The sequence below is a fragment of the Schistocerca serialis genome, chromosome 5, assembly GCF_023864345.2.
Source record: "Schistocerca serialis cubense isolate TAMUIC-IGC-003099 chromosome 5, iqSchSeri2.2, whole genome shotgun sequence".
Taxonomy (NCBI): domain Eukaryota; kingdom Metazoa; phylum Arthropoda; class Insecta; order Orthoptera; family Acrididae; genus Schistocerca; species Schistocerca serialis.
In genome coordinates, this window is record NC_064642.1 from 561772696 (window position 1) to 561788173 (window position 15478).

Sequence of the window (15478 nt, forward strand, 5' to 3'; positions counted from 1 at the left end):
GAGCATGTTTGGGACTGGATGAAGCGTCGTCTCACGCGGTCTGCACGTCCAGCACGAACGCTGGTCCAACTGAGGCGCCAGGTGGAAATGGCATGGCAAGCCGTTCCACAGGACTACAGCCAGCATCTCTACGATCGTCTCCATGGGAGAATAGCAGCCTGCATTGCTGCGAAAGGTGGATATGCACTGTACTAGTGCCGACATTGTGCATGCTCTGTTGCCTGTGTCTATGTGCCTGTGGTTCTGTCAGTGTGATCATGTGATGTATCTGACCCCAGGAATGTGTCAATAAAGTTTCCCCTTCCTGGGACAATGAATTCACGGTGTTCTTATTTCAATTTCCAGGAGTGTAGTCCCTACAAAAGAATGGAATGAATCACTTACCTCACAAAAATCTTCGTTACTCGAACTACTGCAATACAGTGAGCGCCAATACTGCCAGCTAAATAAAAGATTCTAACTACTGAAGGCACTAACTACTGATAGGCACAGTTAGCAAATGAAAGATTTTGGTAGCTCTGCTGGCGGCTCATATCCAACGGCACAACACTACGCGCTGTTCGCATCCAACTGCCCAACACTACAATAGCGAAAATTCCAACAATGCCAACCAGCCACAGATTGCACACAGCACAGTCAGTGATTTTCATACAGAGCGTTACGTGGCGTTACTAACGCAAAAACCTAAACAGCCTACTTACAACCGTTTGTCACCGGCTGTAGGAGCGGCTCTGGAGCAACGCAGGATGGCCCAGATCGAGCAGAACGCCCTCTATGAGGAAAAGGAAGGACTAGTTTATGGACCCGGAATAGCAGATTGAACGTAAGTTGCGTAATATTGCATTTATAAGTAGTCAAAACTTCAAACGCATTTTTCTCGAAATGACTTTCTTTATCGCGCGGTATGGTAACTTCATATCTACTGAACTGATTGGCATGATTCTTTGTTTCTGACGAAGCTAACTAAATTGTCTAGGAATTGTACCACTTTTATTCCGATCCATCTTACTATAAACATTTTTACTTAGCCGACGAAGTCGGAAAATAGATGGAAAAAACCCTATTTCTTTGAAATGGCCGCCATTTTGTTTCCTATGGTCCAAATAATTTATGCGAGGTACAACTACTAAAGAACTTTATATACTCTGCTAACGTCAACTCAATTTTGATTTCAGGCGAGCAGGCTGACCTGTGACATACCGCGCGTGGAGGTCTACATCGAAATTTTGTTTCGTTCCGACGGCACTTCCGCCTTTGCTCTTCGACATTTCCCGTCGAAAAAATTCCAGTTTGTAGAGGAAATATCAATAAACATTTTGACCAAATTTAACATCGATGTCTATAACACATCCCGAGAAAAAATTCTCAAAGAACATACTTTTTTCGGGCCAAAGATAGTAAACCTCCCCTTAATGTGTAGCATGGGCTATGTGTTGTCTGCAGTGGACTAATCAGATAATAATAATAATAATGGCGTGTGACGAGGGCCTCCGGTCGGGTAGACCGCTCGGCTGGTGTAAGTCTTTCGATTTGATGCCACTTCGGCGACTTGCGCGTTGATGGGGATGAAATGATGATGATTAGGACAACACAACACCCAGTCCCTGAGCGGAGAATATCTCAGACCCAGCCGGGAATCGAACCCGGGTCCTTAGGATTGACAGTTCGTCGCGCTGACCACTTTTTTTAAAAATCTCATTTTGTTCGTTTTCGTTCGTTGTATCTGCTCGGGGCGGATGTCGCAAGACACCCATTTCAGTTCGTCGTTGAGCCGTTAACTCAGTTTTTTTATTACAGAGGGCTGCTAACCCTCTGACCGAACACGCTGAGCTACCGTGCCGGCTATCACTCGACTACCGGGGGCGGACACCAATCGGATGGTAAGTGATTCATTTAACCAAGTCTGTATCCTCTTTTATCTCGTGTACTGTGATTGGAAGCACTCTTTTTTTTCTGTGGACGTGAAGGACCAGCAACAGTCTTTCCCGTGTGTGAAATATTTCGGCTTATGGCGTCCTATCGGTAGTTGCGCTTCCCGCACGAATGGAAAATGGGTGTGGAGGAGAACAGGTGATGCAGGTGAGAAATCCATTTTTCGCACACCTCGAAAATACAGAGACTGAAGCTTAAAAATAATTTTATTTTATGTAGTAGAAGCAAGACGTGAGGTATATTGGATGCCTCAAAGAACCAAAATTCTTGAATAGCCCGATTCGTCGTTACTACGCCCAGGAAACGAGACAGGTGGTGGGATGCCTTTACTTGGCACGGCGCGAGATCCGTTGGGCAGCGTATCAAGTTCAACGACCTGGCACGCACGGAATAGTAAAAGACGGCAGCCAGGAAAAAAAAAGGAGCGTGCCTCTCTACACGCACGCCTCAACTTTGTCGCCTTTCGCTCTAATCCTCGGCTTAGCGACTGACTGGCAAAGGGCTGGTCCAGCGCGGCCGCTATTGGGTTCGAGGTAAACATGTTAACAGCGGACTGTCGGCCGGCGTGCGCGCGGAGCGGCAGTGGTGGGGGGCGAGCGACGGCGGACACGGCCAGTCGTTCGTGAGCCTGGGCTCGGAGCGGAGGAGAACGCGCAGCGCTGCCTAGTGGGACTCTCAGTAAGTAAGCAGCGCGCCTTTTGTATGCCCGAGCTGTCTGCGCCAAGCTTCCGCCCCCCCCCCCCCTCTCACGCTTTTTTTTGTGCTGGATCCATATCACTGTTCCTACAGTTCGTCTGCGAAGTAGGTGTGTCGTTTGGGTACCAGCATATTTCGTCCCTTGCGTTCAGTTTAGCCTTAATACTACAACGGAAATATCTGCATCAGGTGATCCGTTGATAGGTAGCTTAGAACGACGTTGAATGGAATCCGCTGGCATCGTAGCTGTGATTAATACAGTCTTCACAGGTGTGTCACCGGGCGCAGTCCAGTCACGGTTGTCTGCAATGGGTAATTTTCATGTAGCCATCTGCTCACCTGATTTATTTCTCTAGAACGTTTGGAGACTACAGTCTCACGTTTGAATACTTGCCATTGCCGGGACAGCGTGCAAAAAGTGAACGTATGGCTTAGCGCATTTAGTTTCGCGCACTTGGACTTGTTTCCATGTTAAAGTGTCTAGTCCTAATGGTCTTGGACTCAATAACTTGTTACCTTCGTCGCGTCGCTTTTGTCATACGTTAAGTACTTTGGTGTGTGTATACCGCTTGTATAAAGAGTGCTGCAGTCATGTAAGGTATCTACTTTCAAGGTTTCCGTTGTATTAATCTCGCAATTGTCTTTCTAAAAAAGGCCGGTGCTTTGAGACACGAAACTTTAACAGAAATTTTTCTGGGAATTATTCGTACAGAGTGGAAACCCCAGCAACACTTCAGAATTACGTCGTCAGATCAGTTTGAACTGGTAGTAAAGTCTGAGGTGCTGAGGAAACGTTCGGGAGAGCTATGAATGACGTATCGTATGTCAAATATCTGTGAACTCCGTGGACGGACGAGACATATTTCACAGCGTAATGTAGCTTACTTGAAATTCTGCTCTTGTAAGAAAAATCTTTACGTGAGGCATGTTCCATCATATCGATTTACATATACGGCAAAATCATTAAGCTTTCTGTGAATTGTCTAAGCAGTCTGCTTGGAGACATTTTGCAGCCTGGAGACATTGTTTGCCTTTGGCCTCGGCGAGTTTAAAGCTCCAATGGTGTTGAGCCACAGTCACGCAATTTTTTAAATGAATAAACCGCCGTTTGACTGTGTATTAATGTATTTTCTTTACTATCTATATTTCGGATTTTATGCCATTGTCAAGTACTATGCTAAAAGTTCTCAGAGCTTTAACATGTTATCTGTTAAGGCACTCCAAAGCAGGTAAATAAGACTTGTTTACCTGTTTTGGACTGCCTTAATAGGTATGACATGTTGATCTAAGAACGTTTAGCTTTATACTTGATGACATAAAAGCAGATCTAGATGGTATAAGCGATAAATACAGTAATACACTCAAATGGCGGTTTATTCATTCATAAACTTTTTTTTTTGAGATATTGTTAATCAGATGTTTTAGGTAGAACCCTTGCAGTGTCTGAATCTACATCCATCTGTAGACCACTAGATTAGATTGTTTTCGTTCCATAGACCCAAAAATGAGAATTCTCGTGGTTGTGGAACATGTCAGAAAGAATAACATACGAACATGAAACATATGTATACAATACTTACTATCCCGCTAATTTGTCAGGGGATTGTCAACACTGGTAAAAACATTAAACTGGAACTGTTAATATTTACAGCATTAATGCATAATTGAGGCTACTTCACATCACACTGGGTATTAAGGTAGCTTCCCATTCCATCCGTATATCGAGCACGAGAAGAATGATTCTTTTCCTCTGGGTGTAATGCAATTAGTCACCGAGCGACGTAGCAGAGTGGTTGGACTTGCATTCGGGATGACGACGGTTAAAACCTCCGTCCGGCCATCCAGATTTAAGTTTTCCGTGATTTCCATAAACAGCTTGAGGCAAATTCCGGGACGGTTCCTCTGAAAGAGCACGGCAGATTTCCTTTCCCATCCTTCCCTAATCAGAGCTTGTGCTCCGTCTCTAATGACCTCGGTGTCGACGGGATGTTCAACACTAATCTCCTCCTCCGTAACTAGTCTAATCTTATCACTGTGTCATCTACGGCGGCGACACTGAGGGGGGGAGGAGAATGACCGTAATATGTTTCTAGATTCTTCACTCATCTAGACTTACGGCCACTTCAAAAGAACTAATGCCTCGTCTAGTGAGGATATTAAACCAGATGTCTGCCTCATGCATTGCCACTGTCGTCGCATACAAAATAGTTGCAGAGAGCGTTGAACTTCCGGAGGCTGCGGACGCGCAAACTGATAAATAATGCACGCTTATGATGCTTATATCCTGACAGTTGAAAAATCTGACGAGTCTACTGCTTGGAGGTTTCTCAATCGCGTAAGTTAAACATAGACATCAAATGTTCAGGAGATGAGGTGCCTTTCCTCTGTTGCTTATGAGGAACAGGCGAAGGTTGTCGCGTGCGGAAAATACCGTCGCGCGATATATGCGTCAGAATTCTTCGGAAAAGCGGGAAGGAAGCGACTCGTCAGCGCGCATAACCGGTTTTCCGAGGGCTGCCTTTCGTTTGCGCAGATTCCTGACTCAAGAGCACAACCTGTTTGTCGCACAGGACTTTCGCGGGGCAAACGAAGGTCATAAACGTTTATGAAGGCCAGTGGATTAAAACCACTTTACGTCCTTGTCTTTTACGAGTAATGTAGCAGCCGTAACTGAGTTACAAATTCAACAGTAAATGCTTCGAACAAAAATACTCGCTTGTAGTTTTTTAAATTTTTGCTAAATTTTTAACGTTCTCTTTGTGAAACACTGGTCTCGTAAACGTGCGTCTGTGTGTCTGAAAAGGTGTGCGAGCTTGCATCTAGTCCATTGAAGCAAAACTTAGATTCGTGCACTAAACTAAGCGGCAGTGTCTCCAGATTTTAACAAATGCGGTAAACGGAGCCAAAAATCAAGTTTAGCATACTTTGGGAAACCTTGCTAAAAGTTGAGGGGCAATGTTTTTACATAGATGACTATACCATAGCTTAAGCTTATACTTCTTGTGCACACTAACAAGTATACTAAAACTTTCCTTTCCCAATTTGGAACACTATTTCCCATAACGTTTAATATCGTGGCTGGGGCGAGTTCCTGTACTGATACCGACTATTTCAGTGTCAGTAGATTTTATTAAAGTGTTATTAATCTATTGGATTTTGGCATGATGTGGTCTTCGCAATGCCCGTCTTCCCTCATAGAAGTGGTGTATAATAAGCTAAACTTCACGAGTTTCCTGATTTGAGATTGCAATCTTGGGTCTGCCAGGTTATTTGAAGTAGTTTTGGTCTGTATTTGGAGACGAAAGGGGTAACATTTATCCCCTGCATTGCAAACAATTTAGTCTGAATCCACTACCCCAAGCTGACAAGTTTTCACGTTCTTGTTTTCTAAATAAATACCCACTAGCAATGTTGAAAATCAATGCTGGTAAGTAATTCGGTGTTTGTCTGAGGTAGTTCCACACGATGTTAAGATTGTTCTGGTACAAACTCTTAACTTACTTAAACAATGTGCAAACAGCCGAGCTGCATCGTGCCTTTGTTTCCACATTAATATTGTCTTTCAATAAAGTGAACTGTTTATGGACTCGGAAGATCAGACGGGAAGAAAGCAAGTTCGTGTGATACTTTGTAAGGTCGGGACTGCTTGGGATGAGCGGTGCTCGATGTTTCCCGAGGCTCCCTGCCGTTTTGGTTTGTTTTTTACTTCTCCATAAATTTAAGTCGGATATAGGGAATGTTTTCATGTAAATATGCAAGGTCGCTTATTACCACGGTCCTTTTCACCAAGTACTCGTGACAAAATGTTGATAGCAAACTAGACAAACCTTGTATTAAGACAGTGCTTTACAGACCACTGCATTGTCCAAATCAGTTTTTGGCTTGGTTTACTTTAAGGATCAATTTAGGGGTCGCCTCATCTTGTCCTCCCACAATATAGCGCCTACATGTCTCAATGAGAACGTAAGCACAGCTAAGCTACAAGCGAGCAATTTAAAAAGGAATTTTCATTTGGTTATCAAGAAAACATTTATGACGGCTTTATTAGATATATGAAGTACTACAGCTCCAATATCAACCTAATTCACAAAGATAATTTCCTGTAATACCAAGGCCTGTGCTTCCAGAGCGGGCTCCAGGATTTTGCCGCCTCGTGTGGAATTTAAGTGCCGCTCCCATCCCCCCCCTCGCCCACCGAGAGACTTCTGTCAAGTCTGAAAGGTGGGAGATGAGGTACTGACGGCAGTAAAGCTGTGAGGACGGGTGGTGAGTCGTGCTTGGGTAGCTCAGTCGGCAGAGCACTTGCCCGTGAAAGGCAAAAGCCCCGATTTCGGATCTTGGTCCGGCGCGCAGTTTTAATCTGCCAGGAAGTTTAAGGGTTTGACAGGTTTTTTGTTACCTTAAATATTCTCTTTCCATTGAGGTTTGTGTCGAGAAAAAGGGGGGAGGGGGGGAGTGAGTGAAAACTTAAAGAAGTTAGATAAAGTACAAAAAATTCAGGACCGTGACAAGAGCAATTTGAATGGTGTTAGTGGCAGAGCCAAAGGAGAGGGAGTGGTGGGGGATGCCATACATCTTCCTATGTGTAAACGTCCCAACGTCTTGGTTAAAGACTGGCATGTTATGGGCAACGCATAGTTTATATACTCGTTTTCTATTTTTTACAAAGTATTTGTAAGCGATACTCTAATAGGCGTTTATAGAATTGTTAGGCCATCATATGCTGCCATTTAACTTTATTTCTTTATTATGTTCACTTTTGTAGGTATATTTCAAGTGTTTGGCAGGTGTCTGGTAGAAATAAACATCACGTGCTTTGTTGACGTGCTTGAATATAACAAATTATTGTTTGACAAAATACGAACTGACTTCCTACTCATGTTCCCATGGTTTACAGGATTTATTAAATTATGTGAGGTCTCTACCAGGTGGTACTACAGTGACGTCATTGTCACAGAAAAGCCGGGAGATGCTGACATCTTGCGTAGACAACTGAGTTCTCAAAAAGATATACTGGAGAAATTCTGTTCCGGGGAGAAGACGGAGACCACTTCCACCTCGTACATGACTGCGTCTATTCCTCGAGGAGATGCAGATGTTGGTTCCGAAATGATGCATTTATTTCCTCCAGAATTACGAAGCTCCATAGGCAGAAAAGGGCAATTGCAGCAGTGTCAGACACCGGCTGGCTTAATGTACTGTTATACTACGTGCAAAAGGGGTATGGCCGCGGACAAATTTGAGTTAAAGGAGCCATTAAGACTACCTTATCCAGCTTGAATTGTACGATGGGAAACTTGCCTCTCAGGATACCAAACAATACTGGCAGGGGGAAGTAGTAAATCTGAAGGTGACAGCGAACAGCGGCACGCAAATAAAGCACCATGTAAACAGTCTCATTCGAGACGCAAACAGATCGTTACAGGAAAAGGGTGCAACCCGTCAACAGTCGCGCGCCAGATTCTTTCCGTACTAATTCAGTACAATTCTATACCACCTGACATCACAAACGTGCTTACAATTGATCATGGTTACTTTATGAATTTTATTGATCCTAAATTTAAGAGGTTTTTGATATGGGCTTAGTTATACAAAGAGCTGTTAATGATTTGGACCTTAGGGTAATTGAATCAATTTTATGTTCTGGTCTACAGGATAGTATATTTTATGCTTCTTCTAACAATATATGGGACTATTATTACACTTTGGGCGATTGACAAGCACGTCAACTGCCAGTAGCAGTCTTTGCTATTTTGGTAGACGCAACCAAAGTGACAAACGCCAGAGCTCCGATTGTCATCTGTTTCACAATACCGTAAACAATTTCCAGTAAGACACAAGACTAGATTTCATAAATCATTTGTATTTACAAGTTATCACTCTTCATCTATGTAAAATATTGTCGTGTTCAATTCGTCCTTTTAGAACCGTATTCAAGTTATAAGATTTCGTCTCCGCGCCAGTGTTCTTGCGTCCACAGTATCCTAGTTTTCGAAAGCCATTTTGAGGAAGAGGTAATCAGTGGAATCCATATAAGAGCTTGAGGGATGTTACAATACCTCCTATTTTAAACTAGTCAATGGTAACCGAATTTTAAAATAGAATGCAGTGATCATGCCACTGGACTAGCTTCCGGGGAGAGCGGGGTTCGACTGCACGATCGCCCACGCAGATTCCATTGTTTCTCTAAAACTTCTGCCGATCCTTTAAATTGCAGCACGACGAAGGTCGTATGCAACAGACGGAACGACGTGTACAGCGTGCTTGGATATGCAATCGTTCGGAACACACAGGACTTACGTCATATACATTTTGCGCAAGAGGAAAATTTCGCAGTGGGTTTCCCATTTAGAAATCACAACTGAATGTTTGTCTGAAGTCTCGTGCCTGCGTGTCGGAATTTGACAGTGGCAGCATTGTGGCGTATCTGGACAGCGGTTTATCGTTCTGCGGTACTGATGCTCGCTAACGTCGGATCATATGGCTCACGCGAATGTGCAAGGTCTGTAGAAGAAATACGGCTTGGCAGTGACAGTTCTGAAGTGCTACTGGCCGACGAAGTGACGTCACTGAGGGCCAGCAGGAGCCTCAGGAACAGCGCTGCAACATGTGAGACGGGCGTTTACGCAATGTATTTGTGGAATGCTTTGGTTTCCAATGACATATGACACGTAAATTGATAAGCTGCTACTGCACGAAAGTTACTGCTACGTTCGTAGCTTCCCCAGCTCTTACACACACTGGTGACTTGAATAAAATTCATTCAACCGTCACATCGAAACGTATAGAGATCACAAAGTTAAAAATAGTCTTTTGTAGTTTTCTGTTGGAAATGAGTACATAGTTTGAGTCGGCTGTGAAGAAAGTTTTACTGAGAAATCAAGGTCTAGATAAAGCACTATTTAAATTTTGCATGCATCACAAAAAAACTGGTACGTGGACATTGTGGTTTTCGCTAAAGTACTTGTGCAAGTGCCGTAAGAAAACATTTTTTGTCACATATACTTTATTCTTTGTCACACTACTCCCTTTTCGATTTTCATCGAAGTGAGATGATAACGTTAATTAAAGTTCTTAAAATTCACCTAAATAAGACTTCAGCTTGGGAATACAATAGCAGCAGTGGACATTGCTCCGCGAGTAGTAATATCGCATGGATATTTCTACTCTGTGCCCGTCCTCGGTCATGGAGTGGGGTTTATTATATTTAATAATTCAAAAATAATTGTGGAGAAAATAAATTGTTGTGTGTATTAAACAATCGGTATTATGAAACGTATGCGAAAGTTTGAGTGTTTCTACTCGTTCACACTGAAATGACTTGACGGGCTTGGAAGAAATTTGGAATGGAATTGTGTTACACCCGGAATAACAAATGGACTAATTTTTATTCCGAAAACGTGATTACTGCTTGCGGGGAAAGGGTAATGAAACTAGTCATTCATGAAAGTTAACTATTAAATCAGTACTTAAAGTTTAGCGTCGAGATTAGCTGTATACTGTTTTGACAAATGAAATATGTACATAAATCTAAGACGGCAGAAATGTTCACGTAGGATAAAATCAATGAACTCCGTGAAAGTGTAACATATACTTCACAGCACTTGGATGCGCTAAGATTGTGTGCTGGCACCAGGTAGGGCACCACGGAGCTGAGAAAGCATACCATGCAGGCCACCATCACCGGCAGAGCCAATGGAGAAACTGTGTAGATACCACAAATTCCTATCGTTCCAACAAACTTTCCTTTCCAGTTCAAACGCTTGCAGTTCCCTTTGAAAGTGACCTTGTAAATGAGTCAAGGACAACGTTAAGTGGCAGAGATTCATCTGGGGACAAGATGTTTTTTGCACGAGCAGCTCTTTATTGACTGCACGCTTCTAGCGAAAGCCTGAAATCTCTACATATATGCAGAGAACAATAATTCAGGGAAAGATCTACAGACACTTATTACTGTGGATTTCTGGCTCTCCGTATGCACCAAGACAATTATCTTTTCCATTCTAGGCATGTCGCAAACAGTTGCGAAATTTACTCCCTTCCCAGGCACATTTTGTAATTCGATAATCGGTCTTATAATTTTATTTTCATTAAGTAAACGAATGCATTGTAAGCGACGTGTATTGTCAGCTCCCATAGTTCAATTTTTTTCGCACGGTATGCTGGGGCACAAATGTCTCGTGACTGTTTCTTCAAGAGAACTTTTGTGATAGAGCAATTACGTGGTTAGTGAGTTACTGCAGTAACATTTCTTTGTAAATAATTGGTTAACCGCTGCTAACACCGAAGGATGCAGTTAATAGGCTCCGTACGACATGTTTGCAGAAAAAATAGTTCAAAAAACTGTAATTGATGATCAGTTTTGAAAGGGCCTTCCTCCAAATTTTGACAAAGATGAACAACGGCACCAGATTCTATGGACACAAAAACATCTTTGTACATGAAAAGGGCTTTATTCTACACTTTGTAAACGTTTTTGCGACTTCGTTACAGCGACATCATTTTTGGAGCCATTTACTACTGGAATAATGCCTTTTCAGTGGTGATCATTGATCATCTTCGCATGACACTAGACGAATTCCTAATGCACTGTGCATTACGTTCCGCTTTTCGTAGTTCAGATGTTATTTCTGAAAAAGTGTTGCGAGATGTAAAATGGCGTCAAGTATTGATCTGAAACATACCGACAGTATCTAGAAAAGTAGAACATAATGTTGGAACTTTCGAACAGAATTTTGCAAAAAAAAGTCTTGATTATACTACCCACACAGGAAAACGTTGCAGAAGGAAAAGTTGATAACGACGAATGTCAGTACAACGCTTTCATAGCTGTATCAAAATATATTACGTTTATTGGTGCATATTGCGTCTGAAAATAAGATGAAATGTTTTCGTTTTACTTTCTTTTAGTTACCGTGCCAAGAGTCTCTAAAAGCTTACAGGAAATGACTATATAGGTATACTGCAGTGCTTTCAAGAGTTTAACACAAAAATGAACAGGACGCATTTTTAATTGGTTTCCTTGTTGCAAAACCAATACGTAGGACGACGTCCAGGGAGTATGAGCCTTCTAGGAAATGGTCAAATGTCTGTTTTTTCTCCCAGTAAACAATGAACGACGTAGTGTCCCATACAGCTTTAGTTTCTCTCTTTGGTATAACAAGAAAAATACTACGTAGACTTAATTGTTTCGGCAGTTGTCCGCAAGAAGTGCGCGGTATTGGTAATAAGAACCGTGTTATAGCACTTGCACAAGTGAAACTCATACATGATCGCACAATTATTTCCTGAATAAGGGTCACGTAAATCTCACGTGAATTTAGATATTTAGACTCCAGGCACACAATTCAGGGTACTTATGGCTTGTCTCAAAAAATAAATCCCATTTCTGGAATAATACTATGCCAAACATTTTAGGAAACATTTCAATCTTTCATTCGGTTCATCACTAGTAACAAATGCATGAAATGAGAACTAGGAAATGAAATGTCCTCTGTAGAACGATATTGCTAAAAGAATAGTTGCTGCGAGGCTCTTACATAAACATAGAGCTTATAAGTTCCCCAAGAGCATGAAAATCAGAGGAAGAATGTAAGCATGCTGACTGACTTAACGTAAAACTCGTTACTATCAAAACTGCCTATACAGTATGCATTTAATCTAAGGCAGATAATAATAAAGGTGTTTTGTATCCATAACAAGGAGAATGAGAGTGTAATGCATGTACACCATGAAGACATTGCCAAAAAGGAGCAAATGAAGTGTTGTTCTTCCTATGTGATTATAAAAAAGATGTACCAGAAAATGTCAGAGCTGAGTTTGTTTTTCGACTATTGCATTAGGTAAAATAAGAATCAAGGCATGATTCGAATGTGTGCATTTCGAGTGACCATTAAACATTTTTATAAAGTGGAGCGGCTTTTTCCCACTAGTGAACATTCCTATAATTTTCGTGAAGATTTGGTCCATAGCTTCTATAATTTGTTAGAGGATTTCAGCTTGCTTTCAGTTGTCAGAATTTAATTTTGCGATTGCAGTTTTGGCATTAGCCATTTTCAGCCATAAGATCTTGACATATAGGCAGATACATCAGTATGTAACCGGAAATTTTTCATGGTGGAACGGGTAATCATGAGAGTATGGCGAAAAAAAATATTGTGGAGTGATTGCTAATGCTTCGCCATCAAGCTAACCAACTGAAGATTTCAACAAAAAATGAACTTAAGACACTGCTAAAAACATAACGTGACCATGCCTGTGAATTACATTAAAGGAAGGACCTTATTCGAAGATTTTGGACTCTTTCAGAGATTGCGAAGCTTAGCAACTGCAGTAATGGCAAAATATCCATTTCATTCTGTTCTTTAAACACAGTAAATCCCGTCCTGTTATATTCCATTAACTCATCCGTTTTCCTTCGTTCCTGGAAATTTAAGATTTTGGAGTAATATCCTTTCAAAAATGACTAGATTATAAAATTAGGAAAATGTGTTTTGCTTTGCCACTCGATCACTTTTCTGTAAGTGGTAACGACACGAATTTAAATAACTTTACATCTACCGATCATGGCCAGGATGGCGGGGCATTTATTACATACATATTATTTCCTTACACTGATCATGAATTTGTGGATTTCTCGCCCTCTGCCCGCTGACACTGACGTCACGCAAGAGATTTACTGTTACTGCAACGTTCTGTTTATGTAGGTCTTCTTCACCTCATTGTTTTCGCTGATACGCACAAGGAAAACAATGCACGAAAATAACACGCACTAGTGGTCACAGAACCAGACCTGGATGTAGATCAGGCACTCATCAAAGAACATAGATACATTGCCATTGTGATGCAGGATGGCTTCGAAGTTCAAAGTGTTTCAAGTAAGGCCAAGAGGCTGTAGCTTTTTCTGCAAGTTAAATACGCAAAGAGCCTATTACACGTATGCACGATCACACCTACTCACGGGTGTAAGAGTAGTATCCAGCCAACTTTTGAAATAATTTTGGCCGCACAGCTAGAAATTTCGGTGCGTTATACCAGTTCCATACTTTTTTGCAGCGTGGGATTTTTTATAGTCTCCGGATCGTACTAGTAATCATAGCTGCAGCCTCTGTATTCTAGTTTTGGTAGATGATGCCAATAATCGATATTCTTGCCTGGGGACTGCCTGATCCACATCCTGCTCTGGTTCTAAGACTAATAGTGCCAAGCTGGCGAACCGGGTTCTAACACCACCGCCTAGAGGTGGTGGTGGTGGTGGTGGTGGTGGTGGTGGTGGTGGTGGTGGTGGTTCTACCCTCCCTCGTGTCATTTTTTTTCTTTTCGCTGTTCGCTTTATTTTTGTCCGTGTCGTGGTGTAACGTCCTTGTCAACAGTGATGTGTATGTTAGGGTCCTATAACACCATTTGATTCTGCACAACTACTCTATTAGCAGCCGAAAGGAAGTGGCTTTCAAATGGGAACCGCAAACGTTTGATGACAAGTCGACAAATCAACCGAATCTTCCATCGTCTGGTGTATCATACACGGCATTAGTGCCGGTGTGTCATATGATAGGAATAGCTTATCGACTTACCTGACTTGTACAACTGGTAAATGAGATATGCCTCCTTGCCCGATACAGGTGTTCGTATGAGTGTGAATGTGATCACTCCTAAGAAAATGACGAAAACATGATAGTTTGTCATGTAAGTTGCAACAAATAAACGCATAGGTTTCACAATCACAGTTTCTCTATGCTCTGACACAACATTTGTTTTTAACGTTTCTGAAGTTCTGTTCCGTTTTGGAAGTTTTGAATCTTGAATTCCATTGTTGTAATATAGTTCACACTCGTTAGTTTTCATTTCTGTTAGACGTCTATGTGGTATCTCGCATGCTCTCACTATTCATCACACTTACTTGTGATGGTAACGTAGTCTTACCGTACGACTCATACACTGAAACGCCAAAGAAACTGGTATAGGAATGCGTCTTCAAATACAGAGATACGTAAACAGGCAGAATAGGGTGCTGCGGTCGGCAACGCTTATATAAGACAACAAGTGTCTGGCTCATTTGTTACGTCGGTTACTGCTGGTACAGCGGCAGGTTATCAAGACTTACGTGAGTTTGAACTTGGTGTTATAGTCCGCGCACGAGCGATGGGACAGAGAATCTCCCAGGCAGTGATGAAATTGGTATTTCCGGTACGACCATTTCACGAGTGTATCGTGAATGTCAGGAATCTGGTAAAACATCAAATCTCCATAACTGCGGCCGGAAAAAATTCCTGCTAGAACTGGACCAACGACGACTGAATAGAATCGCTCAACGTGACAGAAGTGCAACCCTTCCACAGATTGCTGCAGATCTCACTGGTGAGCATCAACAAATGTCAGATGCAAACCATTCAACAAAGCATCATCGATACGGGCTTTGGGAACCGAAGTCCCACTTCAGTAACCTTGACAACTGCACAACACAGCTTTGTGTCGCCTGAGCCCGTCAATATTGACATTGGACTGTTGATGACTGGGAACATGTTGCCTGGTCGGATGAGTCTCGTTTCAAATTGTATTGAGCCGATTGGCGTATACGAGTATGGAATCGATGGATCCTGCATGTCAGCAGGGGAGTGGTCAAGCTGATGAAGACTGTAATGGTGTGGAGCTTGTGCAGTTGGAGTGACGTGGGGCCCCTAATACGTATAGGTATGACCGACAGGTGACACGTACGTAAACATCCTGTCCGACCACCTGAATCCATTCATGTCCATTGTGCATTCCGACGGACTCGGGCAATTCCAGCAGGACAATGCGACGCCCCATACGTCCAGAATTGTTAGTGGGGTTCCAGGAACACACGTTAGAG

General features: G+C 42.3%; 1 protein-coding gene across 2 annotated transcripts in view; it reads left to right on the forward strand.

Annotated features, from left to right (window-relative positions):
- Positions 1-2505: 2505 nt before the first annotated feature.
- Positions 2506-15478, forward strand: part of LOC126481498 (2-acylglycerol O-acyltransferase 2-like) — a 114336-nt gene continuing 101363 nt past the window's right edge. Inside the window, exon 1 of one of the 2 annotated variants that reach the window (XM_050105284.1) lies at positions 2506-2610. The gene's annotated coding sequence lies outside the window, so the exon portion shown is untranslated. Of the gene's footprint in view, positions 2615-15478 lie in introns of both variants that reach the window. The other variant, XM_050105285.1, reaches the window with a different exon arrangement.